This window comes from Piliocolobus tephrosceles, chromosome 6 (genome assembly GCF_002776525.5).
Source record: "Piliocolobus tephrosceles isolate RC106 chromosome 6, ASM277652v3, whole genome shotgun sequence".
Lineage (NCBI taxonomy): Eukaryota > Metazoa > Chordata > Mammalia > Primates > Cercopithecidae > Piliocolobus > Piliocolobus tephrosceles.
The window spans coordinates 125,550,758-125,571,733 of NC_045439.1; the positions used below are offsets into that span (position 1 = coordinate 125,550,758).

The 20,976-nt window shown below is 48.0% G+C and overlaps 3 non-coding genes across 3 annotated transcripts; all 3 read left to right on the forward strand.

Moving 5' to 3' along the window:
- The first annotated feature begins 14,534 nt into the window (after nt 1-14,534).
- Nucleotides 14,535-14,628, forward strand: TRNAY-GUA. Its single transcript has 2 exons — nt 14,535-14,571; nt 14,593-14,628. It is a non-coding gene; the product is annotated as a tRNA-Tyr (tRNA).
- Nucleotides 14,629-18,034: 3,406 nt separating this feature from the next.
- Nucleotides 18,035-18,128, forward strand: TRNAY-GUA. The gene is made up of 2 exons: nt 18,035-18,071; nt 18,093-18,128. It is a non-coding gene; the product is annotated as a tRNA-Tyr (tRNA).
- A 2,489-nt stretch (nt 18,129-20,617) lies between these two features.
- TRNAY-GUA lies at nt 20,618-20,710 on the forward strand. Its single transcript has 2 exons — nt 20,618-20,654; nt 20,675-20,710. It is a non-coding gene; the product is annotated as a tRNA-Tyr (tRNA).
- The last annotated feature ends 266 nt before the right edge of the window (nt 20,711-20,976 follow it).

A 20,976-nucleotide genomic window follows, 5' to 3' on the forward strand; every position in this document is an offset into this window, starting at 1 on the left:
CTCCCTCTGTCTCCCAGGCTGGAGTACAGTGGCACGATCTCGGCTCACTGCAAGCTCCACCTCCTGGGTTCACGCCATTCTCCTGCCTCGGCCTCCCGAGTAGCTGAGACAACAGGCGCCTGCCACCAGGCCCTGCTAATTTTTTTGTATTTTTAGTACCGACGGGGTTTCACCGTGTTAGCCAGGAGAGTCTCGATCTCCTGACCTCGTGATCCACCTGTCTCGGCCTCCCAAAGTGCTGGGATTACAGGGCTGAGCCACTGCGCCGGCTTTTTTTTTTTTCCGAGATACAGTCTCACTCTTTTGCCCAGGCTGAAGTGCAGTGGTGCAATCAGGTCTCACTGCAACCTCCACCTCCCAGGTTCAAGCAGTTCTTCTGCCTCAACCTCCTGAGTAGCTAGGATTACAAGGGCGTGCCACCACACCCGACTGATTTTTGTATTTTTAGCAGAGACGGGGTTTCACCATGTTGGCTAGGCTGGTCTCAAATTCCTGACCTCAGGTGATCCAACCCACCTGGGCCTCCCAAAATTCTGGGATTACAGGCATGAACCACCGGGCCTGGCCTATTACAAATGCCTTTAGGGCTACAAAAGTCAACACCCAGATAATTTCCCTTAACGCTCTGAATTCCACCTTTCGCTTGGTTTCTGGCCTATTAGTTGCTTACTCCCGTATCAGCACTTTAATGCTTCTAAGGAGATTTGGTAAAAGTATTTATTTATCATTTTGGGAGGCCGAGGCGGGTGGATCACGAGGTCAAGAGATACAGATCATCCTGGCTAACACGGTGAAACCTCGTCTCTACTAAAAAATACAAAAAATTAGCCGGGCGTGGTGGCGGGTGCCTGTAGTCCCAGCTACTGGGGAGGCTGAGGCAGGAGAACGGCGTGAACCCGGAAGGCAGAGCTTGCAGTGAGCGGAGATCATGCCACTGCACTCCAGCCTGGGCAACAGAGCAAGACTCAGTCTCAAAAAAAAAAAAAAAGGATTTATTTATTTTATTTATTTTTGTTTAGAGATGGGATTTCACCATGTCACCCAGGAAGTCTTGAACTGGACTCAAGCAGTCCTCCTGTCTAGGTTTCCCAAGCGTGCTGGGATTACAGGCGTGAGCCACTGCACCCAGCTGAGATTTGGTAAAAATCTTATGCAATATTTTTAATAATTTTTATTTCAAGAAGGAGTGGTCTAAATTAATTAGCCTACCAATGCTAGAAAGGAAATGGCATTTGTGGGAGCTATAACATCAATCATAGTCCACCACACGGACTGAGAAGCAGAGAAAACAGTACTCCAGAGAAGGTTTAAGAGGGAGAGTGCCAAAGCACAAAATGGAAAGAGCGGTGACAGCCTGCTCTTTCTGGTTATATCATCCTTTCCAGAAGACATCACTGGAAAAGGACAAGATGGTTTAGCAGTGTGGCCAATTAGTCTCAGCAGTTTGGTAGTGTGGTTGAATGGTCTAAGGCACTGAATTTAGGCTCCAGTCTCTTTGGGGGCGTGGGTTTAAATCCCACTGCTGCAAGGGTCTTTTGTTTCTACATCAGTAATAATTAATCAGTTTATCTTCACTGGGGGGTTGACCTAACGTCAAACCCAACATGTGATTTTTCTCACTGCCTGGCTGGGCTGGGGGAATGGAACCACTGAATGAATGACTCATAGCCTACCCACAGGGAGCTCTTAATTCAATCGAACACTCAGACCGCTAAGAGATGTACTCCCAACTTCTGTTTGAAAGGGGGCTGACAAGACCTTGCCAAAGAAATGACATTTGAGCTGGAACCTTGAAATAACTTTGAAAGTGCAGTATGTGTTCCGTGAAAAGGAAGGATAAGGTAGGGGAGGGAGTAGAGGGGAGCAGGGAGTGAAGCGAGCCTTTGTTTCATTTGCTCCTAAGTGTTAACCTGGAGAAATCTGAGCAGTTGCACACAGAATGTAAAGTGTCCCTATGTCCCTGCTGCTGACTGCCTCTGGGAACCCCCTGTGTTTCCTACAGGATGTTGTCTCTGGTTTCTTCACCTACCCCGATCTCCTGCTACAACCCCTTCCCTCACCCACCATTTCTCCTTCAGTGTCTGTCCCTCTAGATCGGTCACTAGGACACTAAAAGAGATGGGTTAAGCAGGACACAAATCACCAAGGGAGGCAACTGCTCACCAGTTCAGGGAGGTGATATTTCAGAAGATTCAATGCTCAGGCTTGAGCTAACCATAGAAGACCACCCTGGCCGCCACCTAGACCACAAAGAGTCCAAATATGAGTTGAAGTCAGAATTTGAGCTCTTTAAGGAGCAACCTTACTTTCTGGCCTTTGAGAGCAGTGCCCTTCCTGCCCCATGTGATACCTTTGGCACTGGGCAGGATTTGGCCTCTATCACATCCAAGTTTGACTCCAGGCATTGTCCCTTCCTCAAGGCTTTGGGGAGAAGGAGACGGCTCATGTTAGCAGGTGGTGATGGAAACTGATTGGCCAGTGCCTTAAGTAGGCAAGTGATAAGTTTGTCCATGTGGCTCTTTACTGTAGTCATCCCTGCTGTAGAGGGCTGTCCTGTGTATTATAGAATACTCAGTGGCACCCCTGGCCTTTACTCACTAGATGTCAGTAGTAATATGCCCTCTCTACCCAACTATGACATCAAAAATGTCTCTAGACACTGCCAAATGTCCCCTAGGAGGCAAAACCATCTCTGAAGATGATTATCTCCCAGTGTGTAGCTTGTCTCTTGCAGTGTCTTTACCAAGGCAGAGGTTTCTTAATTTTGATGAAGTTCTTTTAATTGTGTTTTTCTTTTGTGAGTCAAACTTTCAGTGTTGTATCTAAGAAATCTTTCCCCAACACAAGTTGACAAATGTTTTATTATAAAAATTTCAAAGTTGTGGGTTTTATTGGTAGGTCCATGATCTACTTGAGGTTCATTTTTATATGTAGAACAATGTAGGGATCAAAAATCTTTTTTTAATTAGCTGGGCATGGTGGTGTGCACCTGCAGTCCCAGCTACTTGGGAGGCTGAGGCAGAAGTATCGCTTGAACCAAGGAGGGGGAAGTTGCAGTGAGCCAAGATTGCACCACTGCACTCCAGCCTGGGCGAGAGACTCCATCTCGGAAAAAAAAAATTGTTGTGATTTTTCTAAAGTTTGTTGAGAAAACTACCTTTCTCCACTGAATTGCCCTTGAAGCTTTGGCAACAGTCAATTAACAATATGTATGTGGTTCTATCTCTGTACCCCTGCTCTATAGATCTAGTTTTTAAAATTTCTTAATGCCAGTATGATACTGTCTTAATTATTGCAGTTTTATAATAAATACAATAAAATATAAATAAGTCTGGCAGAGTGAGTCTTCCAACTTTGTTTTTTCCAAAGATATTTTGGGCATGCTGTCTTTGAATTTGCATATGAATTCTAGAATTAGCATGTCAATTTCTTTAAAAGAAAACCAACCCTGTTGGGATTTTTATTGTAATTAGATTGAATCTATAAATCAATTTAGGGATAACTAATATCTTAACAATATTGAGTCTGTTCATGCACAAATATGAAATGCCTCTTGATGTATTTAGGTTTCCTTTCATTCCTCTTAGCATTTTTTTTCAGTGTACAAGTCTTGGACATATTTTATTCCTAAGTATTTCATATTTAATTACTCTGTTGTAAATTGTATTGCTTTTTAAAATGTCGATTTCTGATAGTTCATTACTAGTACATACACTTATACATATGTATATACAATTTATAACATAATATATGCCAAGCCTGGCCAACATAGTAAAGCTCCATTTCTGCAAAAAATGTTTTAAAAAATTATCCAAGCGAGACTGGGCGCTGTGGCTCACACCTTTAATCCCAGGAGTCTACTCGGTCGGTTGTGGGTGCTTATAATTTGTTTGGCTTACAAATCATTCATTTTCAACCCTCAGAGGCTAACTTGAGGTACATATTCTAAAAATATTAGCTTCTTTGTGACAGAGCTTATAGAAAAGATGGGACAGAGATGCTGCTCCCAGCACCAGCATAATTACCTAATGGGTTCATCTTGACCTGCCCAGAAAAGCTGATTTACTGAGACAGTGTTATTGCAGTAAAGAGTTTAATAAATGCAGAGCCAACTAAATGGAAGACTGGAACTTTGTTATTATTCTAATCAGCCTCCCCGAAAATTCAGAGGCTAGGTTTTTCAAGGATAGTTGTGAGACAGCCAGGTGAAAGATGGTCCCCGCAGATTCTCCAACCAGCCTGCACACGGGGATGAATGCACCATGTGGTGGAACCTTGGGAAGTTAGTGTCATTCGCAGCGAGGAGAAGCATGGCCCCATCTCTTCCTGGGAGGAAACTGGGATTTGAAGGCCTGGGCGGCAAGTGCTCTAGCAGGGACTCTGGCCTAGCAAGATTTCCCCTTTTCTTCCTTTCTCACCCAATAAAACCCCGTCTTACTCACCATTCCAATTGTCTGCGAGCCTGAATTTTCATGACCGTGGGACAAAGAACGCTGTCTTTAGCTGAACTAAAGAAAAGTCCTGCAACATTTGGGCAGCAGGAGAATGCTAATTAGTTGGGTCAGAGATAAAATCATAGCGAGTCGGAGCTTGTCTTCTTTCACTGAATCAGTTCCTGAGAGGGGGCCAGTTTACCAATCTCGGTGACGCCAGCTGATCCATTTAGAATGCAGAGTCTGAAAAATACCTAGAACAGCAATCTTAGATTTTACAATAATAATGTTATCTACAGGAGCAACTGAGGAGGTTAGAATCTTGTGGCCTCTGGCTATGTGACTCCTGAGCCATAATTTCTAATACTGTGGCTAAGTTGTTACTTTTACAAAGGAGGTCTGACCCCCAAGCAAGGAGGTGGTTTGCTTCATGAAGGGGCTGTTGTCATGTTTAAATTCCTCCCATGGTTTGCTCGGCATAAGCCCAGAAATAAGCAAAGGAAGCTAGGAGATTAGAAGCAAGATCGAGTTGGTAGCCGGATATGGTGGCTCACGCCTGTAATCCCAGCACTTTGGGAGGCCAAGGCGGGCGGATCATTTGAGGTCAGGAGTTCCAGACCAGCCTGGCCAACATGGTGAAAACCCATCTCTACTAAAATATACAAAAATTAGCCAGGCGTAGTGGTGCACGCCTGTAATCCTAGATGCTCGGGAGGCTGAGGCAGGAGAATCGTTTGAACCCCGGAGGCAGAGATTGCAGTGAGCCAAGATTGTGCCACTGCACTGTAGTCTGGGCAACAGAGCAAGACTCCATCTCAGGGGGAAAAAAAAAAAAAAAGATGGAGTTGGTTACGTCAGACTTCTTTCACTGTTATGATTTTTGTAAAGGTGATTTCACCAGCTGCACTCTTCCCATAGCTTCTACTGAGAAACTGGGGAGACTGTTGGAGGTGGGCAATCTGGGTCTAGCGAAGGTCTCAGGCAGTCTGCACGACACTGATTTTCCAGGTCAGGAGAGACAAAGTAGTCATAGTGGGCCCATGTTTCCCCAGTGTGTCAACCCAAAAGGTTTAAATAATAGGTACTATGGACTTAAAGAAATCAGAATTAATTTTGTCCCAAACCAAATTTGAGAACCGTAGCCTGGAACACAAACAGCGCAAACTGAGAATGTGTCCCGGAATGAGTTACATAAGGCATGATGTTTACATGTTTTTTCTAAATAAAAAAATCAAAGGGCCGGACGCGGTGGCTCACGCCTGTAATCCCAGCACTTTGGAAGGCTGAGGCGGGCGGATCACCAGGTCAGCAGATCGAGACCATCCTGGCTAACACGGTGAAACCCTGTCTCTACTAAATACAAAAAAAACAAAAATTAGTCTGGCGTGGTGGCGGGGGCCTGTAGTCCCAGCTACTCAGGAGGCTGAAGCAGGAGAATGGCGTGAACCCGGGAGGCAGAGCTTGCAGTGAGCTGAAATCGGGCCACTACACTCCAGCTTGGGTGACAGAGCAAGACTCCGTCTCAAAAAAACAAAAAAAAGAAAATCAAAGAAGGGGGCAGTGAAGCAAAGGTGACATTTTTACAATTTTGACGGATGTTTAGTGATGTTATACACAGACGAACCAAATGTGCGGTTAACATATATAGGGACAGTGTAACAAGTAAAGGAGTATGTACACATCTTAGGGTTTGGAGGGGAATGACTGACATTATCCTGCTGTTAGAAAAAGGAAAATTCAAAGAAAATGTTAACATGGCTGCAGTTGGGCATATGGGTAATAAAACCCAGGCCTATAAAATAAAGCTGACCTCTTGCCTGTGTAACTGTAGTTTGTTAAATATTTCACTGACAGGGACTGGTCATAAACCTGCGCATCAGATGTAGAACAAAGACAGGATGGAGTTAGTCACCCTCTCTCCACCGGACCCTAAGATGCTTAACCTTTCTCCCTACTCACTCAACTGTGTATTTATCGTATGTATGGCATCACTGAGCACTCATCAGAATCACAAGAATGTAACATTGTTTCACTAACCACTTCTCTCGCCTTCTGTGCCACACATATTCCCCTTAGAAAATTTAAATATACTGCACCTCATGTAAACTACTTTGGGACCTATTCTAGGTCTATTCTAAGTCTGTGTTCTCAGGCTAACTCCTCAAACTTGGCTGAGAATAAATCTAACCATGAATTCTTTAAGTTCAAGTGCCTCTTATGTCACTTTTCAGTTGACACTGCCTCTGTGCTTCACCTGCTAGGCAAGGTTACAATCAGTACACGTCAGTGAAAACATTTGACATGGCTGGGCATGGTGGCTCATGTCTGTAATCCCAGAACTTTGGGAGGCAGACATAGGTAGTTCACCTGAGGTCAGGAGTTTGAGACCAGCTTGCCCAACACAGCAAAACTTTGAGTCTGCTAAAAAAAAAAAAAAAAAAAAAAAAAAAAAAAAAAGGTAGCCAGACATGGTGGTGCATGCCTATAGTCCCAGCTACTTGGGAGACTGAGGCAGGAGGATCACTTGAACCCAGAAGGCATCAGGTTGCAGTGAGCCAAAATTGTGCCACTGCACTCCAGCCTGGGCAACACAGCAAGACTCTGTCTCAAAAAAGAAAGAAAGAAAGAAAGAAAGAAAAGACAAAAAACAACAAACTTTAGCCTTTCAGGCTAGAGTTCAGCTTTAGCTCATAGGTCTAGTTTCTATTACCTATGTGCCCAACCTGCAGCCATCTTGGGCCACTTTTAAACATTGTTCTTTCAGATTTTCTTTTTTCTGACAAGTGCCATGCAGGAAAAATCAGGAGGGGGATGGGGGCAAGGGCTTTGTCCAGGAGACATTTATGCAGATTGTATTCCTAGTCTGGTCTGGGGCCTTGTCTTCTTGTATGATGACTTTGGGAGGAGGGTTGCAACTGCTTGAGCCTAGAGACAAATATCTGTTCCTTTTTCCTTCTGTCTGTTTTCTTGGTTGTGGATCAACAAAATGAAGATGTCTCCTAGAAGAATAAAACAGTAAGGTCAACAACTCAAGGGTTAATGCACCAGGCTATAACAAAGGTGTGAATTCTAGCCTCCCTGGGGCTCAGTTGCTTCAGTTTTTATGCTCTGGGATGTATTTACCAAGCTCAGATAACTTCACCGGCAAATTTCAATAAATGTTTCAGGAATAACAACAATTCTTCACAATCTCTTGCAGAAAAATTGGAGATGAGATAATAATTCTCAACTCTTTACATGAGGACAGTGTATTCTGATATTAAAAGCAAAGATATTTCAAAAGAAAGAAAACTACAGATCAGAGTCTCTTAAGAACATAGAAGCCAAAAAGTTTAACATAACTTTAGTGAGTTGAATCCAACAGTATATAAAATAATGATACATCAGAATCAAGGGGGATTTATCCCAGAAAAGCAAATTTGGTATGATATTCAAAATTAATCAATGTACAAGCTACATTATATTAAAAAGAAAAAACATGATTATATCAAAAGATGTAGACAAAACATTTGTCAAAATTTCACATTCATTTATTTATTACTTATATTTTTAGAAACGGGGGTTTCCCTCTGTCCCCCAAGCTGGAGGGCAGTAGTACAACCATAGGTCACTACAGCCTCAACTTCTTAGGCTCAAGTGATCTTCCAGAACTCAGCCTCCTGAGTAGCTGGAACTACCAGTGTGTGCCATCATGCCCTGAGAATAATTTTTTCTTTCTTTCTTTCTTCGTTTTTTTTTTTTTTTTTTTTGAGATGGAGTTTCGCTTTTTGTTGCCCAGGCTGGAGTGCAGTGGCGCGATCTCACTGCCACCTCCACCTCCCAAATTCAAGCGATTCTCCTGCCTCAGCCTCCCGAGTAGCTGGGATTACAGGCGCCCACCACCACACCCAGCTAACTTTTTTGTATTTTTAGTAGAGACGGGGTTTCACCATGTTGGCCAGGCTGGTCTGGAACTCCTGACCTCAGGTGATCCACCCGCCTCGGCCTTCCAAAGTGCTGGGATTACAGGCATGAGCCACCGTGCCTAGTACCCTGATAATTTTTTAAAATTTTTCATACAGACAGGTTCTCACTTTGTTGCCTAGGTTGGTCTTGCACTCCTGGGCTCAAGTGATCCTCTCATCTTGGCTTTCCAAAGCGCTGAGATTATAGACATGAGCCACCAATGCCCGCTACACATTCGCTTCTCATATAAACTCTCAGCAAATTAGAAATAGAAGGGCCTTTTCTCAATCTGATAAAGGGCACCTATGAAAAACTTTCAGCTAACAATATACTTAATGATGAAAGACTGAATGATTTCCCTGTAAGATTAGGACAAGCAAGGACATCTGCTTTCATCACTATCATCAGCAACGTATGGAGATTCTTGAACGGTAATGCAAAAAAAATTAAAATAGAAGCCATCCATGTTTAAATGAAGAAGTAAAACTGTTTTTATTCAGGGCCAGGCGCGGTAGCTCACGCCTGTAATCCCAGCACTTTGGGAGGCCGAGGCGGGCGGATAACCTGAGGTCAGGAGTTCGAGACCAGCCTCACCAACATGGAGAAACCCCAAGTCTCTACTAAAAATACAAAATTAGTCGGGTGTGGTGGCACATGCCTGTAATCCCAGCTACTTGGGAGGGTGAGGCAGGCGAATTGCTTGAACCCGGGAGGTGGAGGTTACAATGAGCCAAGATAGTACCATTGCACTCCAGGCTAGGCAACAAGAGTGCAGGGTTATCTTCCAAGGCAGGTTCCAACCAACCCAACACATATTGGACCTTTGGCATTCCAGTGACTTGGTGTCCTCCATTTGCAGAAAGTCCAGTGACCCAGCTTTAACTTTGTGTCCCCTTTGAGAGATCAGCTGGTAGAGTGGAGGACTGTACACATCTGTGGACATCCTTAGGTTGCTGGGTCAATTCCGGCTCGAGGGAAGTGTCTGAGTCTTTTGTGCACACACCAATGCTCTCTGGCTACACCTCTGCCTGGTCAAAGGCCCTGCTGTCGCCACACTCTCTCAAGCAAAACCCAGCAAAGCCTTATCCAGATCACCTAGCTTGCCATGCCTGTGCTGTTGCCAGTAGGCTTCAGCACAAAGCACCCCTTACTTCTGCTTTGTGACCCAGCCAATCCCCATCCGAACGCTTACCATCTCAGGGCTGTTTCATTTTTATTCACAGACTGCTTTTGAACCTAAGCACTGCTGGGGAATCTGACAACACAACTGGATTCATCTGTGACCAAGCTCTCCTGACCAGGCTGGCAAATCCTGGAAGGCCAAGCTCCCAGAAGACCATCAAGCATTCAGGACAATGCTGTAGGGCCAAGGACAACCATGATATCATCCGTGAACTCACCCTCTCCCTCTCATTTCCTTCTTGAGCTATTTCTACCTCACCTCTGTCTCTGTCTCATTCTCTCTCTCTCTTTCACAATTTCTCCTCTGTCTCTGTATATTCCTCTTTGTCTGTCTCTGCCCCTTCTCCCTATCACTCTGTGTCTCTCTCATTCTCCTTTGTCAGAACTGTATAGACTCATACAGACAGAAAATGCTCATCCTTGCTATGTTGTGTCTACCTGGGGAGGCAGCAGCCACCCTGAGAATTTTCTAAGGCAAAGAACCTCCATTGGCAAGGTCAGGTTGCCCCATGGGGTGAGGACATGGTGTGCCTACCCACTCACCCCTGTCCCAAATCCCTCAAGCCTCACCTTTACTGAGTCTTTGCACCGTTTTATTTTGCTACACCTGGGCTTGGCTCTTGGAGGAAGACTAAGGATACCTAACGCTCACCGCTTAGTTCACAGATGTCAAAAACACCTGCCACTTAGGAGCCTGCGAGAGCCAGAAGGAAGTACAAAATGGCAGGCTTGAAAAGAGCTTCAGTGAGCTGGGAGAGTTGGGGATTGTTGGTCTATGACAGGAAACAGAAGTGAAACTTGAGTGACATCTGTCATCATACAGTGGCACACAAATTCACCTCCTTAGAAAGGTCACTGCCTGGTGGGTCTGAGCAGTTTGGACCTTTTACACTGGGATCTAGTAGCACAGTTGGGCTCCCCTACCTTTGAGAAAAATATGCTAAAGCCCAGTCAGAAAGAATGGATCAGAAAATGGACCAGGCTTTCACCAACCAATGGAGCTTCACATCTGTGGAGATGTAGTGGGTTTGGTGGGTATGGGGCAGAGAAGAAAGCCAATGAGTGTCCCTTGGTCTCATCCCAAGATCTCAGAAAAATGTGCATCAGACACTTGATGTACAGATGCAACCTATCACAGAGAGCACTCTAAGCCCAATGGTCCATGGGAGCATAGCCCTCTGAAGCCCTTTGAGGACTGGATCCCTGCCCTCCCCTACGCTCTGTGGCCACAAGAACTGTTTCACTGTGGGTCTCAAACTGGAGACTGTATGTGTCTTCTTCTCCTGGAAAGCAGCAGATGGTCTTCCCCAACACTGCCTATTCCCCTCACGTTCCCCCGGCTGTGTCAATCTTTCCCACTTCTCACTGCTAATGGAAAAGAGCTAAGCTGTGGATTCACCAGTGCTCTGAGATGATTCTATGGCTGTAGAGCTACAGAGAAATCCCAGTCTCCAATGACACCAAAAACAAAGACCAATGAACAGGGACCAAAGGTAGCACCTTAGGTCTTCATTAGATATGTTCCTGATGGGACATGGAGGCACGGGTCCTCTGAAACCTCAGTTTGGTGTTTTGAGGGCAAAAGCAGAAGGGGACCAGGTAGTGGGCTTTGGTGACCAGCACAAGCGAGGGTGAACCCCAGATGCCCACTTTTCCAGTCTGGGACATAACAGAGAGTAGCAAGGGGTGTTCATGCATCTGACTCTCACCTTTGGCCATCCATACCCACTTAGCATAAGACAGGGAGAGGACTTAAACTCAATGGAGGCTAGGTCCCTTGGGGGTAGGTTGCTGTACCCCCACTAGGTGTTCAGCTGGGGGGTGGGTGTCTCAGTTGTCTTGGGGTGGTGGGCGTACACCACATGGGATGTGAAACCTTTGCCAAAGACATGGGGCCAGGAGAACTCACACCTCTGTCCTCTACCACCATTTTTTTGTTTTTTTGTTTTTTTGTTTTGCTTTGGCAAGAAACCCACAGAACCTTGGGTACTGTTAAGGGCATTCAGTTTTTTGTTGTTTTGTTGTTGTTGTTGTTGTTGTTTTTGAGACAGAGTCTTGATCTGTCGCCTAGACTGGAGTACAGTGGTGCGATATCGGCTCACTGCAAGCTCCGCCTCCCGAGTTCTCCTGCCTCAGCCTCCCGAGTAGCTGGAACTACAGGTGCCCACCACCATGGCCAGCCAATCTTTTTTTTTTTTTTTTTTTGTATTTTTAGTAGAGATAGGGTTTCACCGTGTTAGCCAGGATGGTCTCAATCTCCTGACCTCGTGATCCGCCCACTTCAGCCTACCAAAGTGCTGGGATTACAGGCAAGAGCCAACACGCCCAGTGGCATTCAGTTTTATATGGGAAGCAGAGCATAAAAGTTTGGAAAATTTGCAGCCTGACTATGTGATATAAAAGAAAAACCCAACCCCATTTTCTGGGGAGAAATTCAAACTGGCTGCAGAACTTTGCGTAAGTAGCAAGGAGCCTAATGTTAATCCCCAAGACTATGGGGAAAATGTCTCCAGGCCATGTCAGAGACCATCACGGCAGCCCCTCCTATCCATCACAGGCCCAGAAGCCCAGGAGGAAAAAGTGGTTTCGTCGGCTGGGCCCAGGGTCCTAGTGCTGTGTGCAGCCTAGGAACTTGGTGCCCTGTGTTCCAGCTGCTCCACCTGTGGCTGAAAGAGGCTAACATACAGCTTGGGCTGTGGCTTCAGAGGGTGGAAGCCCCAAGCCTTGGCAGCTTCCACATGGTGTTGAGCCTGCAGGTGCACAGAAGTCAAGAATTGAGGTTTGGGAACCTCCTCCTAGATTTCAGAAGATGTATGGAAACGCTTAGATGCCCAGGCAAAAGCTTGCTGCAGGGGTGGGGCCCTCATGGAGAACCTCTGCTAGGACAATGTGAAAGGGAAATATACAGTCAGAGCCCCCACGCAGAGTCCCTACTGGGGCATTGCCTAGTGGAGCTGTGAGAAGAGGGCCACCGTCCTCCAGACCCCAGAATGGTAGATCCACTGACAGCTTGCACCGTGCACCTGGAAAAGCTGCAGACGCTCAACACCAGCCCAGGAAAGCAGCTCAGAGAGAGGCTGTACCCTGCAAAGACACAGGGGTGGAGCTGCCCAAGACCATGGGAACCTACCTCTTGCATCACTGTGACCTGGATATGAGACCTGAAGTCAAAGGAGATTTAAGATTTAAGATTTGACTGCCCCGCTGGATTTCGGACTTGCATAGCCTCTATAACCCCTTCGTTTTGGCAAATTTCTCCCATTTGGAATGGATATATTTATCTAATACCTGTACCCCCATTGTATCTAGGAAGTAACAAGCTTGCTTTTGATTTTATAGGCTCATAGGCAGAAGGGACTTGCCTTGTCTCAGATGAGACTTTGGACTGTGGACTTTTGAGTCAATGCTGAAATGAGTTAAGGCTTTGGAGGACTGTTGGGAAAGCATGATTGGTTTTGAAATGTGAGGACATGAGATTTGGAGGGGCCAGCGGCGGAATGATATGGTTTGGTTGTGTCCCTACACAAATGTCAACCTGAATTGTATCTCCCCAAATTCCCACCTATTGTGGGAGGGACGGGGGAGATAATTGAATCATGGGGGCCGGTTTTTCCAGTGCTATTCTAGTGATAGTGAATAAGTCTCACAAGATCTGATGGGTTTACCAGGGTGTTCCGTTTTTGCTTCTCTCTCATTTTCTCCTGCCTCTGCCATGTAAGAAGTGCCTTGGCTAGGAGCGGTGGCTCACGCCTGTAATCCCAGCACTTTAGGAGGCCGAGGAGGGCAGATCACCTGAGGTCGGGAATTCGAGACCAGCCTGACCAACATGGAGAAACCCCAAGTCTTTACTTAAAATACAAAATTAGCCGGGTGTGGCAGCGCATGCCTGTAATCCCAGCTACTCCGGAGGCTGAGGCAGCAGAATCGCTTGAACCTGGGAGGCGGAGGTTGCGATGAGCTGAGATCGCGCCATTGCACTCAGGCCTGGGCAACAAGAGTGAAACTCCGTCTCAAAAAAGAAAAAAAAAGAAGAAGAAGAAGAAGGAGAAGGAGAAGGAGAAGGAGAAGGAGAAGGAGAAGGAGACGAAGAACTTTTCACCCCCAGCCATGATTCTGAGGCCTCCCCAGCCATGTGGAACTGTGAGTCCAATTAAACCTCTTTTTCATCCCAGTCTCGGGTATGTCTTTATCAGCAGCATGAAAACGGACTAATGCACTTGCCCTACTTCAGAAAGAGGCAGCCTCTGGGGGCGGGGGTGGGGGGAGAGTTTGTGGTCGGTTTGCAGAGGAGGGAAGCCAAGCCCCAAGTGGGCGCTGGGGAGGAAGGGTATCACAGTGCATCTGCTGCAAGCCCTGGGCGAGTTCTTCTCCCCTAGTCCCATTTGTTCTCTCTCTCACTTCCAGCACACTTGAATGCGTCAAAAAGTGAGTATAGGACACTGGGGGAAAAGGGCGGCGGCACATCGGGAGGAGGGGCATGTGTGTTGGCCCGGAAGGGAGGAAGGGACTAGGAAGACCAGAGTTTTAGGAAAGGGCTCCTTAAGGACTTCCAGCAGACCCTGAAGCTGGTCTGGGATAGCGGCCGCCCACTCAGAAGTTTTCCGAGTTCTTCTTTCCTCCTCCAGCAACCCCTGTCCCACAGGATTCACCCATCCACCTCGCCCAGCCCTCTTACCGAGCCCTCTCACCCTCTTATTTTCTTTCACTGAGGACTGTCATCCTCACTTGGCACAGGTGGAGGAAGGCCACAGGTGAGAGCCTCCCGTCTTGGATCGTGGCTATCAGCGCCCCGAGACGCGAGGAAATCACACTCAGAGAATTTGCTCCACCCTGAGAGCGGCGCGGTGGGACCGGCGCAAGGTTCTCTTCTAAGGTGAGTTCCAATCAACAAAGTGTGTTGAACCTCCAGCGTTCCAAGGACTTAGCTTCCTCCATTTGCAGAAAGTCCAGTGACCCAGCCCGTAGAGCGTGCACCCTTCGATAGCTCAGCTGGTAGAGCGGAGGACTGTAGACTGCAGAGAAGTTTGTGGACATCCTTAGGTCGCTGGTTCGATTCCGGCTCGAAGGAAGTGCCTAATACTTTTGCACGTAATGCCACCTGGTGCCTGGTCAAACACCCTGCAGCCTCCAACTAGTATCCACCCACACTCTCTGGGTCAAAACGCAGAGAAACCTTTCCTGATCACCCGGTTTCCACACCTGTCCTGTGGCCAGGACGCACGCCTGCAAGCCCACTCATTCTTCCCACAGTCCAGGGACAGGTACTCTTCAACGCAAAGCGCCCCTTGCTTTGGCTTTGTGACCTAGTCGGCCCCTCTCCCCAACCCCCTTCGCACCCCCACCATCCAGAGCTCTTTCACTTTTAACCACAGACTGCTCTGGGTGCTGAGGGCCACTGACTCTAGCAACACTGTGTGCTCACCATTGATATATCTCTCCATCTGTTAAACTAGTGGGTCCACCATCAAGTCTAAGAAGGTCAAGCCTGCTGGAAGAGAAAAGGGTCAGAGACAACTGTGACATCCTCAGAAAAATAAATAACTTGCTCTCTGCTCTCTCATCTCCTTCTCCAGGTCTCTAGCAATGCTTTTCTATCTGAGCATTCTCTCTCTCTCTCTCTCACTCTCTTTCTCTCATTATTTTTTATTTTTTTTGAGAGGCTCTGTCACCCAGGCTGGAGGGCAGTGGCACGATCTCAGCTCACTGCAAGCTCCGCCTCCCGGGTTCACGCCATTCTCCTGCCTCAGCCTCCCAAGTAGCTGGGACTACAGGCACCCGCCACCACGCCCGGCTAATTTTCTGTATTTGTAGTAGAGACGGGGTTTCACCGTGTTAGCCAGGATGGTCTCGATCTCCTGACCTCGTGATCCGCCCACCTCGGCCTCCCAAAGTGCTGGGATTACAGCCATGAGCCACAGCGCCTGGCTATTTCTCTCATTATATTTTGCTTGTAATGTATAGATGTTTACAGACAGACAATGTTCATTTCTGTTTTGTTTTGTCTGTTTGTAGCAGAGAGCTGCCACCCTGAGATTTTCTTAATGAATAGAGCTTCCACTGGCTCCATGTTTTCCTTCAGGTTGAGAAAAAAAACTGTGCCCCCTTCCCACATACGCCAAGTCTCACATTTCCTGAGCCCTCACATCCTTTAATGTTGCTACAGTAACCTTTGGGTTCCTGCTGGAAGAAGAAAGATACCTTTCACTCAGTTCAAAGTCTGCAAAAACACCTACACCAAGTGTCTTGCTAGTTGTGAAGGTGTGAAAGAGGGAAAGAGAGTATAAAAGGGCAGACTTGGAAAGAACTTCAGTGACCCAGGAGAGTTGGGGGCTGTTGGGTCCATGGCAGGGAGCAGAATTGAAGCTTGGGTGGCAGCTGCCACCCTGCAGAGGCACACAAGTTCACCTCCTTAGGCCACTGGCTTGTTGCATCTGAGCAGCATGCTAACACTTTTATGTAGGGGACTCTAGAGGCACAGCTGGAAGGTTGCACCTTTACAAGAGGAAGATGGCTGGCACAATCTGAGAGCATAAAGCAGGAAATGAGCTTGACTTTCACCAACCAAGTGGGGCTTCACCCATGGGAAGATAAAATGGGTTCATCAAAGTATGGGCCAGAGAGGAACCACAATGAGTGTCCCCTGGTCTCATCCTATGCTCTGGGAAAAGAAAAAAAATCTTCAGACACTTGATGTACAGATGAAAGTTATTACAGAGAGCACTGCAAGCAAAACAGTGATGGAAATTTGGTTCTCAGAGGCCTTCTGGGAACCCGGTGGCCACTCTCCCCTAGCCAATGGGCACAACTGCTTTTTCACTCTGCATCTCAAACTAGAGACTCCACATATCTTCCTCTCCTAGAAAGCAGCTCCTGTTCTCCCCCTACGGCCTATTCCCTCCCTCTTCTCTGCTGTATCAGCCTTTCCTGCTTCCCACTGCTAATGGAAAGGGGCGGAGCTGTGGACTCACCAGGGCCCCAGCAACATTCTGTAGCTCTGCAGCTACAGAGAGATCCCAGAGCCTGGAATGACGTTACTGCAGAGATCAGCAAACAGAAACCAAAGTAGGACCTGTCGTCTTCACTGGATGTGTCCTTGATAAGATGTGGCGGTACCAGGTTTTTTGGAACCTAGGCTTGGTGCTTTGAGGGAAAAAGCAGAGGTGGGCCATTGAGTTTGGTCATCAGCAAAAGTGTGGGTGATCCCTGACCCTTACTTTTCCCCTATAAACTCAATAAAGGGTGGGTCTTTTGGGTTCGGCTTGCTGTGCCACCATTACCTGTTTCACTGTTTGTGTGGGTGATGAGTGGTCTTGAGATAGTGAACACACACCATATGGGATATGAAACCTTTGTGACAATTTGGGGCCTAGGTAAGGGGTCCAAAGTCCACCTGTGTCCTCTATCAGCCCCTTTTTCTTTCCACTTTAGAAAGCAGCAGCCTCTGGGAAAGGATTCTTTGTCAGTTTGCAGAGGAGTGGATCAAAACTTTTATGCTGGCCCTTGGGGTTAGAGGTAGTGGGTATCACATGGTGATCTGTGAGCCCCTGGCCCTGGTCTCTCCCCACATATCCCTTTCTTTTATTTATTTATTTTTTTTAGTGGTCTCTGTCGCCCAGGCTGGGGTGCAGTGGCAAGATCACAGCTCACTGTAGCCTCAAACCTCTGGGCTGGAATGATTCTCCCACATCAGCCTGCTGAGTGGCTAGGACTGCAGGTGCAGGCCACCACACCCGGATAATTTTTAAAAGTTTTTCTGTAAAGACGGCTTCTCTCTATGTTGCCCAGGCTGATCTTGAAGTCCTGGGCTCAGGCGCCGCTCCCGCCTCTGCCCGCTAAATTGGTGGGATTACGGAGCGAGCCACCACGCCGGCCTCCACCTATCCTCCTGCATTTCCTCCCTCTCTTCCCATTGTGCCTCAATACGCCAAAAAGTGAGCATAGGACACTGGGTAGGAGGGCTGAGCACATCGAGAGGAGTGTGTTTGAGGTGGTGGGAAGTAGAGGCCAGGCTATTAGGGCAGTGCCCCCTTAAGGTCTTCCATCAGACCCTAACGCTAGGTTAGGGGTTGGAAGCTGTTTACACCACGCCCATGACGGTTCTCCCCCTTTCCTCCTCCAGTGTCCCCTCCTCCACTGGACCCACCCATCAGTCTCACCAACCCCTCTGCCCTCGCAGTCTTACCTCTGGCCACTAAGCGCTGTCATCTTCACAAGTAGAGCGATGCAGAGGGAGAAGAAGGACACAAGTGATAGCTCCTCCTCCTGGATCGTGGCTATCAGCCCCCGAGAGACGCCAGGCACCACCCCCGCCCAGAGGATTTGCTCCATCCGGAAAGGGGCGCGATGGAGACCGGCACAGTTCTCTTCCAAGCCGGGTTCCAATTAACTTAGCGAGTATTGGATCTCCGGCGGTCCAGGGACTTGGCTTCCTCCACTTGCAGAAAGTTCAATGAGCCAGCCTGAGCAGTGTGCACCCTTCGATAGCTCAGCTGGTAGAGCGGAGGACTGTAGACTGCAGAAAAGTTTGTGGACATCCTTAGGTCGCTGGTTCGATTCCGGCTCGAAGGAAGTGCCTGACTCTTTTGCGCACAATGCTGCCTGGCTGCACCTGTTCCTGTTCAAAGACCTTGCAGCCTTTGCAGCCTTGCAGTCATAACACTTTCCCAGGGAAAACCCAGCAAAATCCTACCTTTCCTGATCACACTCCTGGGAGCCTACTCATTCTTCCCGAATCCTTGTAGTCTTCAGCACAAAACAGTACCCTTTGCCTTGTGACCCAGCCAAACCCCGGTTCGTGCCCCCCACCATCCTATGCCTTTCCAGTCTTCAGTGCAAAACAGTACCCCTTGCCTTGTGACCCAGCCAAACCCCAGTTCGAACCCCCAACATCCTATGCCTTTCCACTTGTATTTACAAACTGCCCACCCATCACCCTGTCCCAAATCCCTCAAGCTTCACCTTTCCTGAGCCTTCACAACTTTTTATGTTGCTACAGCCAAGTTTGGCTACTGCTGGAAAAGTAAGGATATCTAATAGTCAGTTCAAAGTCTGGAAAAACACCTGCACCAAGTGCCCTGCCTACTTGGGAGGGTAAGGGAAAGGGAAAGGGAGTACCAAAGAAGTGCAGACTTCAAAACAGCTTCAGTGATCCTAGAGAGTTACGGGCTATTGGGTCCATGGCAGGGAGCAGACATAAAGCGTGAGTGACAGCTGTCATTATACAGAGGCACATGAATTTGCCTCCTTAGACAGGCCACTGCCTTGTGGATCTGAGCAGTTTGGAGCGTTTGCTCTGGGACTTAGAAGCACAGTTGGGTTCTCCTACTCCCAAGAAAAATGTGCTGAGGTCCAGTCAGAGAGAATGGAGTCAGAAATAGACTGAACTTTATCAACCAAGTGAAGCTTCACCTCTGGGGAGTTGGAGTGGGTTCGGTGGGGTATGTGGCAGAGAAGAAAGCCCATGAGCATCCTTTGGTCTCACTGCATAATCTTGGAAAAAGCTTCCAGATGTTTGATGTAAAGATGCAACCTATCAGAGAGCACTCCAAACTGAATGGCCCAGGAAAGCATGGCCTTCTGAAGCCTGCTTGGGACTGGCTTGCCCCATCCACTACCTGCTGGGTCCACAGGAACTGTTTAATTGTGCCTCTCAAACTGGATACTGCACATATTACTGCACATATCTTTTTCACATGGAAAGCAGCTCCTGGTATCCCGCCACCGTGTATTCTCTCCCACGTCACCCCGACTGTGTCAACCTTTCCTTCTTTTTTGGTGTCACCAGTGCTCCGGGACGATTCTGTGGCTCTGGAGCCACAGAGAGTTCCCAGCCTCCAATGACACCAAAGGCAAAGACCAGCTAACAAGGAAGGACCAAAAGTAGCACCTCAGGCCTTCATTGGATATATTCCTGATGGGGCATGGAGTCACCAGATCCCTTGGAACCTTTGCTCAGTACTTTGGGGGAAAACCAGAGGTGAACCAACAAATGGGTTTGGTAGCCAGCACAAGGGAGAGTGAACCCTGGTGCCCACTCTTCCCAGTTGTGCCATGGCAGAGAGTAGCAGGAGGTCTGTGAGGATCTGACTCTCACCCTTGGAGATCCACACCGACTTGCCATTAGACAGGAAGTGGATATAAACTCAATGGAGGCTAGGTCCCTTGGGTGTGGCTTCCTGTGCTCCTCTAGGTGTTCTGCTGCAGGGTGAGTATCTCAGTAGTCTTGGAGTGGTGGGCACACACCAGATGGGATCTGAAACTTTTGTCAAAGATGTGGGGTCAGGCTAAGGAGTCCAAAGCTCACACTTCTGTCCTTTACCTGGCTTCTTGTTTTTCAAGGAAACCCACAGAACTGTGCTTTATTTCAGAAATCGACAGCTTCTGATTGGAATTCTTGGCCTGTTTGCAGAAGAGGGTATGTCACATGTGCATCTGCAAGCCTGGGAGAGATTTCCTCACCTCACTTCCCAGTGCACCTCAATGGGCCAAAATGTGAGCATAGACTCCTGTGAGAAGGGTGGGGCACGTGGGGAGGAGGGCCCTGTGTGTGTGGTGGGGGAGGGAGTAGAGAGGCCAGACTGTTAACAGCAGCGCCCATTAGAGACCTGCACCAGACCCTGAGGTTGGGCTGGAGTTGTCAGTTGCCTACCCAGCGCCCATTAGGGTTTTCTTCCTTTCCTCCTCCAGCATTCTCTCCCCGACTAGACCCACCCAACCACCTCGCCAATCCCTGTGCCCTTGCTGACTCACTTCATTTTCTCTCAGGCCACTGGGTACTGTCGTGCTCACCTGTAGAAAGGGGGATACTCAGGGACAGGAAGGCTGTCACAGATGAGAGCTCCTCTCTGTGGATGGTCGCTATCAGAGCCCGAGAGACACCAGGCATCCTCGCCCAGAGGATTTGCTCCGCCCCGAAAGGGGCACGGTGGCGACCCACGCAGGGGTCTCTTCCAAGGTGGGTCCCAACCAACCCAACTCATATTGGACCTCAAGCATTCCAGGGATGTGGCTTCCCCTGTTTGCAGAAAGTCCAATGACTCAGGTCTGATGGCACGCACCCTTCGATAGCTCAGCTGGTAGAGCGGAGGACTGTAGATTGTACAGACATTGTGGACATCCTTAGGTCGCTGGTTCGATTCCGGCTCGAAGGAAGTGCCTGACGCTTTTGCATGCAATGCTTCCTGGCCGCACTTCTGCATGGTTAAAAGCCCTGCAGCCTCCAAGTAGCAATCACACTCTCCCGGGCAAAACACCCACGAAGTCTTTCCTGATCACCTAGCTTCCCACGCCTTGCTTCTGCTTTAGGATCCCCCCAGTCCTTCTATTCGTGCCATCCCCCGCTTCCCCATCCTATGCTCTTTCGCTTTTATTCACAGACTGCTCTCGGGCTTGAGCATTGCTGCTGGCTGCTGGCTGT